Raw genomic sequence first — 17,652 nt, forward strand, 5'->3', positions numbered from 1 at the left:
ACATGCATTAGCTCATGGTTTTCAAGCCCGTTCACCTAGATTATGACAGTGAACAACATTCATTACAGTTCACAGAGGAGTTTCACATACAGGTGTTCAGGCAGATTTATCTTTCACTCATTCAAACTTGAAATAAACCATACCAAGTACACAGAAAGCAATATATTGTGTCTTCATGGCTAAAGGTCACTGGTTTGCCTCCGTTAAGACAAGTGAAGCAATCCTAACAAAGTTGTCATATTTTCAAACCATATTTACTGGACCTAATCTTCTTTGAACCATGTCACTGCTGCTGAAATAAACAAGGGCATGGTTGTCAAGGACTTTTAATTTTCACTGACAGCTGTCAAAGGGTCTTTCTTAGACACCAGTCATATTTTAGATAAGAAAATAGAGTTTCAGGCTTCATGCTGGCCACAGAACGTGAGCAGTTGTGATTGAAGATGCTCTCACTTCCTAAGTTTAATTTGAAAACATGAATGGTAAATTGGATTTTATGGTTCAAATAAGATAGAAACAGATAACAATAATGTCCAGTTTATTTATTGCTTTTATCAATTGGTATTTATTTCATAAAGAAACTGAAACATTGTTCTAGCTCAAAGCAGTGAGATTGGACTTTTTTATACCATGAATCTCCTATGCACTTTTAAGAAGGAGCAATGAACTACACAAAACCAAAGCCAAGGCTGTCGAACATCAGTCAGGCTGGTAGGGCCTCCCCAAGGCAATGATTATTGGTGCATGGAAATAAAGTGACAGATGACCACTAACTTTGAAGTGTTTTGCTTTATGGTTCTAAAAATGTTTCCATGAACCACAGGGAAGATGCATGATGCAGGATTTTGCTACAGGCTCAAAGATTGGTGCATGAAGCTAGAGGAAGTATAACATTTTCAATTATGTTTCTCTTCAGTTTGTTCATCTTCTAAACTTAATAAAGGAAATTTGGAAATGGAGCCATCTGCAAATAAGAATGGGGGGAAAAAAGAAAAATCAAATAAGTTAATACAAAGCAAACTTTTGAGATTTCTGAAATTAAATTTGTTATGCTCATTACTCACCTTCTGTCCCTTGAAATTAATATTTCTGTCTTGTAGTCTACAGTATCATTCCAAGATTCTCAAAGGAATCACTTTTGTTTCTGAAGGAGCCCACAGACGCATCACAGAGGCAAAGATTTAGGACATGCTTTAGGAAAACAAATGGAACAGACCTGAAGGAAGATTGAACACAGTTTCTTTCTACATCTCAGAGTTAATCAGTCTGCAAGAAGAGAAGGCAGAGTTATCCAAAGACTCTGTGTTTCTTGAAGCACATTTCGGAAAAAAATTCTCTTTTCTACAGAAGATTTCTCATCTATGGCTTCAAAGACCTTATACTGGAGTGGGCATATCTTCACAGCTACATTAATTCCACAGTTCTTCCCTTTACATTTGAAAGAAAAAGTATCTCTGAGCCTAAAAATGACCTGTGGAAACCCAGGTCCCACAAGAATCACTCAGAAGACATAACGCCGAGACTAGAATAAAAAGAGGCAGAACTCCTGACAGACACGCCTCATAATTTCTAAGTCATTCCACTGGTGGACCAAGATGAGAATTTGCATGTATGCAACAGAAAAAAAAAATACATATATTCGAAAAGCAAGTTATGAAACCATCTTTAAAAGCAAAATTATTCTTCAACATGAGAGATATAGAATAAAATAAAATCTACTGAGGAAAAATATAGAGGATACATATTTTAGCTGCAATATTGACTAAAACTACAATAAGAAAATTAAAGTTTAAGTAGTGTCTGTTTTCCCAGAACCTGTAAGAACATTGTTATACTTACTGTAGAGAACAATGAAAAAGATACTTAACAAGAATTGTTGAGATTTTAAAAATCAAGAATATAATTTTATATATAAAAGATACTGTCTTCATTATGGAAATTCTTGTATCATTTCGATTTGGTTTGGTTTTTTTCTGAGAATACAATGCATAATCTTTGGCTATTAGACACTTAAGTCTTTTGGAAAGTATTTCTTGTTCATTTATAATTGGTTTATTGTTTGATTTTTTTCAAAAAAAATTATTATTAAGCCATTTTCTAGAGCAAAACAGCAAAAAAGGTCTTTATATAATGTTGTCACCATTCACTTTAGTAAACTCCATTTTTGCTATGCACAATGAAGAATGCCTTTGCCTGCAAAACTGGTCTGCTCCCATTGGACAAAGCTGAACCTCTCCTCTTTGACTGAAGCGTATTCATTCCATAGGTGTCACTGAAATTTAGCTGTTAAGTGCGCATAGGTTCTCAGACACCCAAATCCTACAGCACAGTTAGCATAGTTAAAACTATGAATTACAGCAACCTCTTTGCAACCCAGATTAGCTCGTGCTGAGGGGAAGATGCCAGTAACTCAAAGTTCTTGTTTGCTTATCTTTTTGTGGTTTTCTGTTTTTTGTTTACTTGCTTCACTAGGATAGACTGATCTATCATCAGGTTTTAAGCCCTTCTAATTCACATATTGCCACAAATTGGAAGAACAAAAGATTACCTTTGGCTCCTAAACTGTTATATTTTCAGTAGCTTTACTATTTTTAGAGGGTAAGCCTTGTGCTTGGTAAGTAGATGACATCACGTTTTCGGTTCTTTCTGTGATTTTAGTGGAAAAATTTGGAGCAGAATTTCTTAGGAGGAGCAAAAAGGAAAGACCCTTAAAAGATATAATTTTAAGAATAGCCCTAAAAATTTGAAAGTGTAATTCTTAGTGAGAACATTACATGCTATATTCAATTACAGATTAACTGGCTGTGTCCATATATATATATGACAAGGAAGGTTTCTGTATTCAAAAACATTTGGCTGTTTTTCACATTATTGAGGTCAAAGGTATATTCTGCATGTACCTCTAGTTGCTTTGACATTGTAATTTTCCAAGTAGTTAGGCTGAAAATAACATAATAAGCCTCTTACTTGTCCCTATTTGTGCATATTTCAGAACAATAGGCAAGCAAGAACATAATTTATTATTTTGCAAAAATCATGCTGAATTAATATCACACTGTGTAGCACTCAGTATAGCACTCTAAGGCAATAAAAGGTCAGGAGTGCTCATTAAGTCTTCACAGAAGTTTAGGAGCTGGCGATGAATAAGTCAGCAAAGGAAAAGGGTATTGGTATGAGCTACTGTACCTAGGAGGTGTTTGGTATGCAGTGAGCTCTAAAGGTGTATGAATCTCAACAGATTCCCAGCAGATCTCCTTCTCTGCAACACAGGCAGCCACCTGTAACTACACGATTGCAAAGTGCAAGGGATATACCATTATACCTTTATGATAATGTCTTACAGATTCAGATTGTGAAGACAGAAAACTTAGTTTGGAAAAAACACACAGTATATTGAAGGATGTAAACTCAATCCTCCTGATTATGAGAATTTGTTTACTATGTTATTTGTTACTTGTTAATTATATTTATTTTTCATACAGCATCACTCCACTGTTACAATACATCTGTGGCAACACAACTGAAGAACAATTGTAATTCTGCTAAAAGGATATTGAAAGAATACTACTGCATCCATCAAATATTTGTTGCACTGCTATAAATTTCATTTCTTTGCATGTGTGACAAGAGGCTTAGCTTATGTAATTTCAACTCCAGTTCTCCAGAAGTCCTGCCATTATTCATGCGCAGATTAGACAGTGCTCAGCTAACACAAGGACCTAAGTAACAAAGATAACTTTCAAACTGGTCTTGCTTTCAGCAGGGAATTAGACTACATGATACCATAAGATTTCTTCCAATTTATATTTTTCCATCATTTTTTGAAGTAGTTTTTCTCCATTCATATTGCTGATTATATAAACCCGTATTTTATTATAAAATAATAAAAACTCCATGTAGAATAAATAAACTTTATATGATAACACCACCCTTACTCCATTTTATGAAACGGGAGAATCAAAATAGAAGCATCTCCAAGATGAAACAGGAAATGTGAAGGAGAATGAAGGAAATTTATTTAAGTCTCAGTGTAGTATTGTATCTACCATTTCAACCATGCTGGCTTCAGTACACTTTTTAAAATTGCTATATAACCATTTCTGGTTTTAAAAGCTGAAACAGCTGAATAGACTCAGGATTCTCCTTTTGGAAGATAACAGCATACCTTTAGAGATCTTAAGCAGCGGTCAGAGCTTCCAATTCAGTATGCCAAGAAGTTCCATTTTCCTTCTTTCACTTATTTTCTGGCAGCTGCAACTCTAAATCACTATATTCCCCAAGCCCAGCCAAAGCAAACCTTAAACTCTGATTTAAGATACATTTCAGCAAGATAAAAGAATCATTAGAGTGAGTAATCATATTTATATTGATAGGAGTCAAGTGGCAAACATTGAAAAGTGTTAAGTGAGAGAACATGCCAAGAAATTCAGCTTCCAAGTCTGTTTCCATCACCCTCCTGAAAGAATTCTTTGCATCTTTTTATTAGTTATTTTTATAAAAACTTGAAAAACAAGCTCAGAATCAACATCTTCATGTATTTGTATGACAGTGTTATCTACATTTATATAATGAGGTATGTGAGGGGGTATTTTTATTCTTCTTGTTGTTATTGTTTTTCAGAAAAATCTTCCTTCCAACTATTACCAGAATCCTATTGTGAAAAGTCAGCTCCCACTGGAATTTCATTTTTCAAGGCTCTATGAAGGCATATAATGGCAGGCAGGCTCAATCTTTAATGTCTCATGGGCTCCACCAATGGGAAAGCACTGTCCTGTTGAAAAGTGCTGCATGAATGCCAAGATCAGGTTTCCAGGGAGCAAGTTACGCCATGTACTTTAACACCTGGATCTGAGTTTTTGACTTCATACTAAAGTGTAGTATCCTAAGTGAAATTACTGAATTTTGATATAATATATGATTCTGTTCAAAGTCCTCAGAGCAATGAGTTGGCACTCTTGCATTGGCTTCATGGACATGTGTTGAAGGTGTGGTTCATAACCTTCTCATGCTACGAAAACATATGGAATATTTCGGTATCCTTCTGGGATAGAGCTGGAGTACTGCTGTGTGAAGGGAGCCAAACACAGTGCACTCCTCATGCAGACTCTTTAAATGGAGAGGTTCTTTGGACAAATGTCTGTCTGTCTTTGTGGAACGAACATGCTGGTTTACTCCAGAGGCAAGCCTGGCAGCCAAACAGACACAGGTTAATCATAGGACAAGGGATCTGCAACAAGGCTGCAAAGAAAAGCAGCCATTTGTCTATTAAGATCCAGCAGCTGAATAAATTTGTTGTAGAAATGTAAACAACAGTGACTGTGAGATCCTTGATCCTGAGCTTTACTAATTACAGAAGAGTTTAAACCAAGTAACAAGAAAGTATTTTAGAGTTTTCCTCTGATTTAGCAAGGTCTAGGTCAGGTCTAACTCTGCACTAAAAGCCTAATTTTACTATCAAATAATTTACTTAGACAGTAAATAAGATTCACCAGAGTATACAAGTACATGCAGAATATTGTTTTGTAAAACAATTAATCCAAAGTAAAATATTACTTCCCCCCAGAAATGTTGATAAATGTTTTATAAGAGAGACACAAATGTTTTTCTGACTCTTTTTTCAACCAGGCAATATGAGAAGTACTGATACTATGCTAAAAACAGCAAAAGAGAAATTAATAACTGTTACCTGTTCTACAATATGTTGATATTTTACATAGCACCTTGTGTGACTTAAAAGCCTGCTCTTAATTCAAAATCATCTTTCATCATGGCATCCAAATCTATTCTCTCATTTGCACAAATCTGACAGTTTGTTAGTCTAGTAACCAGATGAAATTTACTTGCTAATTTACCTTTTGACTTGTTACTTTACCTATTTAGCTACATTTTTATCAAGAATATACCTGTATACTCACCCTGACTTCACAAGAAAAGCTTTAACTATTTTTGGCTCGGAGGGCTCCCTGTATATGGAGGATCCTCCATCAGTGCAAATATACCTTCCACTCTGAATATTTCTAATTCCCTCAAAATGTGCCTAATGTTCTTCACCATTAACCCAAAGAATCAACAGATGTTAATTCTGCACCTTGTACTATTACTGCCACTAGTTATGTATTTGTAGCCAAGACACTTGTGCATGGGATTAATAATGTAGGAATAAGCTTCACAGCTTGCAAATGAACAAAGAGGTGAGTGTTCAAAAGGTTGGTAGAAACTTTAGGGAACAATGTGATACTAGGAAAGGTCAAATATAAAAGCCTTAGAGCCCTATTTACATGAAGATTGTGGGCCTTTATTTTGTTCAATGATTGATATCATTGGTATTGATGATCTATGATTCTATGATATACGCTGTGCTAATTACACACATCAAAGAGTTTTAAAATAATTACAAAATTAGAAACACAAATTATAATTCTATATAAATATGTAAACTAATAAAGTTTTGTGGATTAGACAAGAAATACTCAAGGAATACATAAGGAATATATAAGGAATACTATAGGACTGTTATTTAAAAAAGTTCCTCACCACACACAGGTAGAAAAAGAGAGGGTGGATCAGGAGTATACATTTCCACTGCCAGAATTAGTTTAATCTTTGTTTTTTGAAATCAGGTGCAACTTTCACGTAAAATTGACTGATCCTGTTTTGAAAGACATCTGATATAGTCTAGACTAGATTAGACTAGATGAAGACAACACACAGTATAATCTCAGAATACTCACTAGATGTACAGTATTTAAGGTCAGAAGGGATTTCAGAAATCACTTTTACATGCCAGCAGATGACAATTTATACAGGCACCTCTGTAATGAAACAAGCATCCAAACTGGCAGTAATGAAATTTACCAGTGGCAGCCATGTATGAAAAGGGATGCAGATTTCCAAAGGAAGACAACTGCATTATGGTAGTAACTACCATTAATTACTATTTGAATGTAACAGTAAAAATCTAAACTGAATCTGATCAGTGATATTATCCGTGATTCAGCTATGAATAGCTGATGATAATTATTCTGGTTAATATATTAAGATGAGCTATCAGCTATGTATTATCTATGACTGGCAAATATAAACAATCGCATGCAAGTAAATCACAGAACTAAATGAAATTTAAATTTTGCAGAACAATCAACCTGTGGGTTTCAGATGGAAATTCATGAGCAGTCCTATGCTCCTGGCTTTTGTCCAGCTTCATGCTGCCCAGATTTTTCACTCATTTCACTTTTATGCTGTGTTTAATCTGCTGATGCAACAGTTGTTCTTGATTGACACCAGTAATGAGTCAAAAGGAATTAGCCCTTCCATCCACAATTTGCAAAGTAAAATAAGCACCAAGAGTAGTAAATAAAGTTTCATATTTGCCATTAATTAATTTTCAAAACTCTTCCATTTTTGCTTCATTTTTTGCTGAACAAGATGCCAGTCATCTGCAAATGAGCAGTCATCTGGCTCTAATTCCCCTCAGGGAATCTAGAAACAATAAAGTCTTGTCTCCTACAGGAACACAGAAAGGGAGCTACCTATCTATAAAGTCCATTGGATACTATCCTCTTTCCAGATTTTTTCCTATTTTCAGAAAATTTCCAGGGCACTTTAAGACTGAATAACTACATTTTCTTCATTACCCACGTCCCCTCCCTCTCCCCTCTATTTCTAACCAACATCCAAAGGGATCTTTATACTTTTACTTTTTAATTATTAGTAATAAAAAATTAAAATACTTCTAGAAAAACTAAAACCAGCCTTCCCTAACCTGACCCCCCAAAAAAAACAAACTAAAGCAAACCAAAAACCAACTGGCCAAAATCTTTACTGTTTTTAGAAGAAATTTAGCATGAGTTTCAAGTACCTCTGAGAATATGTCAGAGAAAGAGAGAGATACATGTCAATTTTATAAAGGTCTAAGTTGAAAAGCTGATTTATTTATGCTCAACCTTCCTCCAGAAATAAAAACAGAATGAATTGTGAGGGGAAAAAAAAAGAAAAAGGGAAAAAAGCAAAAAGGCATAACATTGAAAAAAACCCCAGCTATTGAATTCTGTATTTCCAAGACTCTTTAAGTGGAAAGACTATCCTTAGACCTGTTGGCCTCGTAACAAAGTGAATTTGTTATGATTTCAGAAATACGCTTTGTTGTAAATACACAAAGCCTTTCTGCCTCCTCCTCTCCCACTCCCCAGAGGAAGCGCGTAACTGTAGCTCTTTGTGTGATGCTTCAGCGATTTGCACAGCAATTTAATTCCTTGGTCTAGTCAGGAAAATCCTTACATGCATTTTATTGAAGGATGGGTAGAGGAAAAGGAGACTGAGAAAAGCATAAAGGATGGTTGAAGGGAAAATGGAACAATAATTTGATTAATATTCTAGAAAAATCAAATAATTAAAAAAAAAAAAGACACTATGCCTAAGAATCCAGGGAGAGGAAAAGTTTCCTGTTCCTAACATTTAACAGACCCCTGATAGAAAGATAATCTAGGCCTCCTAGTATTTGAGCACAAACAGTAATTACTATTCTCCCTTCCCATTAGGCAAAACCACCACCAAACCTGGAGGAGACCACATCCATTTGCTTTTGGTGGTGCTTGTATACAGCTCACATCCAGTTCTTGAAACCTGCCCTTAGTAGGCAATGGATAATATTGTCCAGGAGTTGGTCTCCTCCAGTTCTGTGGTTCTATGCCCTTTGCTAATAATAAGCTGCCTGTTATGCAGCTGAATCCTACACATGCAAAAAAATCCTAGCTTGAATCAGCCTAAACACGTGAACAGCTGGAGCACGATTACTATTTCAAAAAAAAGACAGGTACACAAAGTAATTTTGAGTTATGATTAACTGGTGGTCAGAGTCCATTAATGTCCAAAATTTTGCATGATCCATGAGAAGTGGTTCTAAGGAAGTATTCCAAGAAAGATAACACATTGATATTGCATATTTCTATTATGCATCTGCTTCTAGGAGAGGACTGTCTTGTTTAGGCATTTGGGGAAAACAGTAAAATACATAATTTAACCTGGTCTTTCTGTAAATGCAAACATAAAAGATTGTCAAATAATATCTAGGAAAGTTAATTTTTATGCAACAGAATGAACTTAATAGGTATGAAAATGACCTCTATATTCTACTAAGTTTGTCTGGTTCATTTATTAAGTTTCCAAGTCAATAAGAGTAAAAATAATGCTTAGCCTATTAAAAGGGGAAATCAAGGTTTTTTGATTTTTGTGTGTGTGTGTGTGTGTGTGTGCGTGCACAGAGCCCTCAGAGGTTAATTAGAATTAAAGCTTCCTCTTTTTTTTTTTTTAATAATATCTTATTTTCTTTCCACCAAGAATTTTTAACAATGCATCCTACATTAGTTTCTTTAGAGTGCAGCTGTGAATAACAGAACTAAAACCACCAAAATACTCTAAGGAAAACAGAACAGCTCACAGCTTGGATGAAGTTATGAGCTTGAGTCCTTGAGTTTACTAAATGCAGAGCAGATCCGAATTTACAGAAAAGTTGAAGATAGCTATGAGGTAAAATATTTTCTGATCTCAGTTTCATTCCCTATTACTAAAGAAATTATGTTTCTTTTTATTGTAAAAGCTCTTCTACAGTAGAAAGTTTCACAGGAAGGGAATCTTAATCTGTCTATAGTTGGTCTTTCTAAAGAACAGTTGAAATAATGTATCTTGGTAAATAAAAAAAGGTGCAACTTCTAAAAGAAAACGCATCCAAGCAAAAACCAGAAAGGCAGTCAAATCCTCTGGGTGTTGATACTGATGTCCTGCGGCTGTACTACTTTGAGTTATGATCTTAGAGTCTCCTAGGAAAAGCAAGGTCAGGCTTGGTCAATACACAAACAGGATGCCTACAAAGTAAATCTGGGTTCTGCAACTCATGGGGTCACAAATTCAGTAGTAAGAACTTTTCTTCTGTCTTCAGCATTTCATCACTCCTGCGGGCATGGTCACAGAGGTCATTCTAGTCCTACAAGTTCTGCTTTCTGAACAGTTATAAAATTGCAGCCCTGACTACTTGAGGATGTTAGGAAAATCATGTCACTTCCAAAAAAGTAAAGGCATTAACCTTCCCAGCCCATTCAAATTTCAATCAGATATTAAATACTTTTGTCTCTTTTGTTTTACTGTATTTATATTTTTCATCAGCCTTATATTACTATAGTACGCTCTTGAAACATTATCTGACTCATTTTTTGATCTTCATTCTATGGTATTTCCTATGTCTAAAGTCCTTTGGCATTCCTAGGAAACTGGGAACCTTTATCATATATGTCTTTAGAAATCATTTCCTTTCTGAGAATCACCAATGGCAATACTTTGACTACTGTAGTCTTTTGTGACTGGCTTTCAAAAGGCCCAGGACATCTTTGTCAGATTTCCTTACACCAAAGCCTGGGTTTCCAGCCTGCCTTCAGATTGCCTACACTAGCCAATTTAGGCATCAGAATTGCTGGAGTTTCCAAGTTCAAAGTAAAAATGAACAATTTGTCCATCGCCAGAAACAGGAAATGTGGCCTGGTCTGAGCTCAAGGGTCATGTTCAGTTCACAAATCCGATGCTAAGTGAAGTCAGGGAAATTATCAAGTCAGAACTCACTGGTAGATAGTTATGGGTAAATAAGAGGAATCTTAGACTTACGATACGTTTTTATTATTATGAGCTACCTTTATAGACATTAGATTTCTCTGAAGCTTCCTTGCAGTTTGTAACCATATACTGGGTATAAAAGATGAAATGGAAGGGACCACACTTCAGAGATGTTATGCACAAATCCTTTCTTCTTTAGAACTCTCTTATTTGATGTGAAAGTCTCTTCTATAAACAGCAGTCATTCCCACACTGGAAGTGATTTTTTGCTGCAGAAAAATAACTTTTCAGACCTGTGAGCTGTTTTTTTCTTTACCAAACGATTTTCACCTAATATTCTCGTAGAATCACAGGTCTAACTGTTAATTTTTCACATCAAAACGCCATGGGAATATGTGCGAAATGGCTCCTTAAAATCAAGAAACGCATCTACTGTTCCAGTTCTATATATGAGACCTGCTGCTCTATTAAGAAAGCGATCAGACAGTTTTTAGAGTATTTGTTCTTGACAATTCCATACTGATTGTTCGTCCTATTTTTGTTTCTTGTTAATTTCTTCTTTTTTCTGTTCTTTTTCTTTTTCTCCCTAGATGGAGAGAGTTTTTTGGGTTTTTTTTTCCTAATGGGATTCCCTTTCTGATGACTAACAGAAAATCCTATCATCTATTTACCAGAAGCCATGAAAACATTCTGTCTTTATGGAGGAGTTTTTTGATATTGCTGAGATAGAAAAATAACAGAAAAGCTACTGTCATAGTGTGATTTGCTGTCCAACAAAATATTTTATAAATCAAGAAAATATATATGGGAACAGTGAAGGAATTGTCTACATTATAGAACACTGTTTTCAAAAAAAGTGACTTAGAGATGCATTTTGGATCATTGTACTTTTGCAGAATCACTCAAGAAAGTGTGATGTTTGAATATATAAAAAGTAGCAAAATATAATCCCTTTGTTAGTTCCAAAAACACTGATAAAAATTTCTTTTCTATATTTGTCTATTTAGGCAGGATTTGTACTATTAGATTTTTCATCTCTGCTGATTGTACATAAGATGTTCCAGTGTCTGGTTTTTGGGTTCATTTTTCTCTTTCTAAGTGTGACAAAATGGATTTGAAAAAAAGACACCATATTAGGGAGTAGTTATAAAAAAGTACTGTGGCAGCCTAATATAAAAGTGGTGGATGCACTCATCTCCCACCATTTAGTATCTTATAAATGAAATTATACTTAAAAATTCCTTTAACATAGTGTCTGTATGCATGGAGAAAAAGAGGACTAAACAGATGTATGTGATAATCATTTTGGCTAAGAAATTTTTTATCTATCAGTTTTCCTGTTACTTTTTTTCTTTCTAGAATCCTCTATACTGCCTTAATCAACATGGAACTTAACCTTTTCTTTTTCTCTTTTCTTTTCTTTTCTTTTCTTTTCTTTTCTTTTCTTTTCTTTTCTTTTCTTTTCTTTTCTTTTCTTTTCTTTTCTTTTCTTTTCTCTTTTCTTTTCCCTTCCCTTCCCTTCCCTTCCCTTCCCTTCCCTTCCCTTCCCTTCCCTTCCCTTCCCTTCCCTTCCCTTCCCTTCCCTTCCCTTCCCTTCCCTTCCCTTCCCTTCCCTTCCCTTCCCTTCCCTTCCCTTCCCTTCCCTTCCCTTCCCTTCCCTTCCCTTCCCTTTTTTTCTTTTTTTCTTTTTTTCTTTTTTTTTCTTTTTTTTCTTTTTTCTTTTTTTTTCCCCTTAAATATTTAATATATGCATAGGTAGAGGGAGATCTCTCTGACAGCTTTGGAAATTGGCTTGTGCTAGAGGCAGCACATCCACACACTCTTTTGTGGAACTTAAAATTGACTTTTACCAGTGTTTAGCTACTTTCATTCTGTCCTTCTATCTGAACTTTAGTAAGCTCACTTACTAAATCCAGAAAATGTCTACTGTCAACTCTGGGGAAGTTTGTTGGCAGAAAGTGGAAAGGGGGTTGCTTTCCTTGCTACCTGGAGAGATACCAGCTGCTCCGCACAGACCATGCCTGACATATGACATCCAAATTTCCAAAAATTTCAGGTACCGTAGCATTTAAGGCCCACTCAAATCCTGTCTGTAACATTCATATCTTTTGCTCTAATGACTCAAGTTATTAAGTCTAAATTAAAGCTCTTGCTTGCTTTGTTTTATTTTGATTAAGTTTTGGTGAAGATGTATTTTGATGACCTTGCCAGAATAAACATCTGAGAAGGAAGCCCTCTACCCTATAACTCAGCAAAATGAGTAAAGAGTATTGTGCACAGCTACACAGCTGCTTTTTATCTTTTGGTTTGATGAGCAATCTGATTAAATCCATCTTTTTGTTATCAGGAAATACAAAATCATAGAATTATTAAGGTTGGAAAAGACTTCCAAGATCATCAAGTCTGATCTTCAGCTGAATACCACATTGACCACTAAACCATGGTGCAAAGTTCCATGTTCGCTCCTTTTTTTGAGCACTTCCAGGGATGGTGATTCCATCTCTTCTAGCCTGTTTGAATGCTTTGAGTACTACTTCAGTGAAGATGTTTTTCCTAATATACAACATGAACCTCCCCTGGTGCAACTTAAGGCCATTCCCCTTTCCTCTTACAAGTTGCCTCGGAGAAAAGGTCATATGTCACTGACTAAAAATCTTTAGGCAATGGGTGCAGTCCAGGCTAATAGCAAGTAGAAGAAATTTGTGGAACCTTCCCTCAAGTTCTGTAGTACCACCCTTAGTACATGGAATACATCATAGAAACATATCTTAGTAAAAAACTGCAAACCAAACGTTAGTATTCCTTATATATGAAAAATTAATATATGATAATGTCGTGAGCCTTCTTTCATAGTTTGACCAGTACGGAAAGCATCTTTCAACTTTTTTTTTTTTCAATATAACTCATTATTATTAATCCTTTGGCTGCTCAAAAAGAGAAAAAATAAATTTCTGTAAAAATATGTGTTTAGATTTCCAAATGCTTTTTTATCAACTGAATAAAACAGCCATGATAATTTACACCACCCTAAGAATTTGTCTTCCCTGAAGTCATATTTGACAGTCAGGTGTTATGGTCATCTCACCACAGAATTGTGCAGGCTTGAAAAAAGCTCTAAGGCTCAGTGCAACCATTAACCCAGCACTGTGATATTCACCACTAAAACACATCCTCAAGTGTCACATCCACATGCCTTTTGATACTTCCAGGGATAGTGATTCCATCAGTTTCCTGGGCTTCTTGGGCAACATACTCCATGCCACAGAGAAGGTCTACCAACACAGAACCAACTGTGAGAAGTACAGAGAGAGAAATAGGGCAAAAGAGAGAGGCAGATAGAGGCAAGAGAGAGAAAAAGAGAAGAAGGGAGGAAAGGAACAGAAAGGAGACTGCCTTTATTTGTGTCCCACAGAAAATGACTGAAATACATATTTCAAATCTCAAAATAGATTATGATATCCTAAAAATTCCAAAGATCTAGTAGAGGAAGTGTTAATTCTTCATGTTTCCCCAGCTTCCTAGCTCTATAGAAAGTTTCAGTTTCCTACTTAATATTTCCAAAATTGGTGTGAGGTCTCACACCAATTTTTTGTGCTAAAGTTTAACAATTTGGTTTTAGGCTGAATTTGGAATAAAATAGCAGTACAGATATCAAGTTGTAGAGCAAAAGGCTGAGTGCAAATTATAATATTTCATAATCACATAATCGACACAGGGAACCTTCATTTTCTTCATGGTGTAAAAAAACAACAAAGTAAAAATAAAAAGGCCCTTTAATGCCATGATCCTGATAAAGTTCCATCTCTTATTTTGCACCTGTTTTATTTTCTTCTTTATCTTCCCTCTTTTTTTTTATATACATTTTATTAAGACATATTGCTGGCAAATGTGTTGATCACCTAAATCATGTAGAGAAAACATGAAGAAGCCAGGAATTTTAGATTTGTTCTTGCACCTGTTGTTTTTGCAGCCAGCTTTCCATCTGAGACTGATGCTATTATTTTGTTTCTTGAAGTTGGGTTTCACTGACATATTTTTAGAGGCTGGAGGAGGAGGAAGCTGGCTTTATGTAGTTCTGGTTTCTGAAGCTACAAGATCATCATCTGCATTAGGAAGATTCTCAGTACATAAATCAAAAACAAATCAAGCCTGGCCAGTGTAAATTATGGCCCACATGGTGGATTTCTATGAAATCAGATACTAATTTCTCTATGAATATCCTAATCCCTTAGATTTGACATCCACATTTTGGATGGTGAAAGTTGACTGAGATAAATCTTATTCGAAACACTTACCTCCACTAAGACAAATGCTTAGACATGAGTTATTCTGACACAGCATTTCTGAATTTAACCCAGCTTCCTTTGTCAAAAATATCTGAAAATCTTTCAGAATTATAGTAGCAAACATTGATTTCTTTCTGAATATAGTCCTGTTCCCTAAATAGTAAACATCTCTGAATTATTGTTATTGTTATTGTTATTATCTGAGACATCAGAAAATTTACAAACTAAATGAATGAACTAAATATATCCTGCTCTTTGCAAAGACAGAAAACCCAGATCTTGGTGCTCTCAATCATCATGGGAAATGTGTCATTATTCCAAGAGTCAAAGAAGTCAGCAGACATACTTATGAAGCAATACAGAGCTAAGCAGCAGAACAGGAAATCAGAATTTATATTTTTTTTTTAATTTAAAGCAGAAAACTCAAAATAGAGAACCTGTGATGTCTGAAAAATGAAAACTTCACAGCAAATCACGGAGAAGTCAGAGCCAGTACCTCCCAGTAGTAATGCTCCAGTACAAAATCAATTTGTCTTATTTGCAAGAGTTCACCCTCTCATGGTGTTTAGGAGCCTGCTATTTTTCTCATCCGCCAGGAACACACAATGAGTTACAGGTAAGCTGCTTTGGGTCACCTCTTCTGCAGTGCCAAGTACCCTCTGTGCTGTTTTATAACGAGCAGAACCTGACTAGAATACAAATATGGTATTTTCCATGCTCTCCATGCAGTCTGGAAAACAACTACCTGGTCCCCAAGCAGATTGGCAGACAAATGGCACCAGAGCACTCTCTTGGCAATCTGTGTCTCTGTTAGGGCCCGAAACTCTTTGAGCAATTTCAGCTGTCAGATTGCAGCAGGTGAGCCAACCATTATCCTGCTCAGCCCCACAGGCCTGATTAGCACCTGCACTGTCACTCTTCTATCTGCAAGGAAGTAACAAACCTGTTCAACAGCTGCATAGGTGACAATAAACCCTGTGGTGTATCCCAGCATCCTGCTATTTAGAGAGCAGCACTTAGCACAGCACAAATCTAATGAACTGCTTAATGCTCCTGTCTTGGGCAGGGACTTTCTGGTGTCTACAAGAATTTCCAAAGTGCTTCTTCCCCACAAGATTGAGGGACATAGGACAGGTTCTTCACCTAGTTCTGAATGGGTTTGAAATGGAGTCGTGTGAGGTGTACCTGACTTATGAACCATACCATGTTAAAGCAGGCAAGACTAATTAACACGTGCCATGCAATGATGATGTAGAATATACCTTCTGAAAAACAATTTAATGTCTGCTCATGGTAATACAAACTCTGTAGACATAGGAACCACATTTCTAACAGCAAAACATATTTGTAAGAAGTTAAGGAGTTTCATGGTTACAGCTACATCGAAAATAAGAAACTCTACAGGAGAATGTCATTGTGGCATCTTTTTTTGGGTAGTGCTCATATTTTTTCACTGGCTGGAGATAGAATTCAATTTATCATCCTAAATTAGCTGCTTCAGAAAAATAATGAAATCTTGGCATAGATTTTAATATAGTTCAAATAAATTATGCCACTGTGCATAACTATCACAATAACCTATACTGTAGCAGTTGGGCTGTATTGACTGGTTTGACATTTTTCTTAATAAAACAGTCCACATATTTCTTTCAAACTCATGAAAATGATTTATTGACACATTGATAAAAGAATTTAAAAAATGTGTTAAAGGAATTTCAATCTTTACAAAATATTGGTAAAGGACCAAATAATCCACTGAACAAAAGTCTTCTGGGAGAATACAAATTTTGTTTGTTTCATGGGAAAAAAAGCAAGAAAAATTTGGGGTTTTTGTTTGTTTTTTTATTTGTTTGTGGTTTTTTTGCTTTTGTTTGTGTTTTCTTGGTTCCAATTTCCTAACAATGACCTTTTTTTTATTTCTTTCGTCGAAATTTTAACATTGCTATTTTACTAATTTCTGAAATAGGTGACTAATTTTCCTTACATTCAGAGAGAATTGTTCTTCATGTTACTCTGGAAAACAGAATTAGCCTAGGAAGTGTAAGTAGTTTGCTTATATACTGTCGTCATAATTAATATGGGATGTAAGATCTTTGGGCTCACACTAAGCAACACATAAATGGCTGATCTGAAACTTTGGAATCCATAAATGTTGAATTTAAAAAGAAATTATTATATGACTTTCAGGTGAATAAGACTGCTTTCACAGAGAACTAACCTCTCACAGTGGAAATGTTTTTAAGAGAGGAAATATACTTTGTTCTCATCTATGATTTTCTACACTGCAAAGGCATGAGTCTCATTGTTTCTGTAAACTTATAAACTGATGTGACTGTTACTCTCAAAGCTTCCCTAATCAACTCAATGCTACATCAAATCAACCCAAGTTTATTTTTATAGCACATTGGAAAACTGTGCAAAGGTATTTGTGTTGTAATTCTGACACTCCACAGAATAGTTTCGGAAATAAAGTCTAAGGTTGTAGTGCACTAAGAAAATCTCGCTAATGGTCCTATAGTTGCAAACTTAAATTGGCAAAGAATACTAATAGAAGTTTGCATATAGCAAATGACATTTTTCCTATTACTTAGTAAATTGCACCGGGTGTCTGAAGCCAGACATAAGCAAAACACACTTTAATTGTCAATTTAAGTGGGATTACTGTGATATGGTTTCTAAAACTCAATGTAGACCCTTCTAATAGATTTCATAACTGTACAGACACACTTTCTTATTCAAAATGAAATTGCCTGTAAACTGTTCTATT

This window comes from Ammospiza caudacuta, chromosome 2 (assembly GCF_027887145.1).
Source record: "Ammospiza caudacuta isolate bAmmCau1 chromosome 2, bAmmCau1.pri, whole genome shotgun sequence".
Classification (NCBI taxonomy): domain Eukaryota; kingdom Metazoa; phylum Chordata; class Aves; order Passeriformes; family Passerellidae; genus Ammospiza; species Ammospiza caudacuta.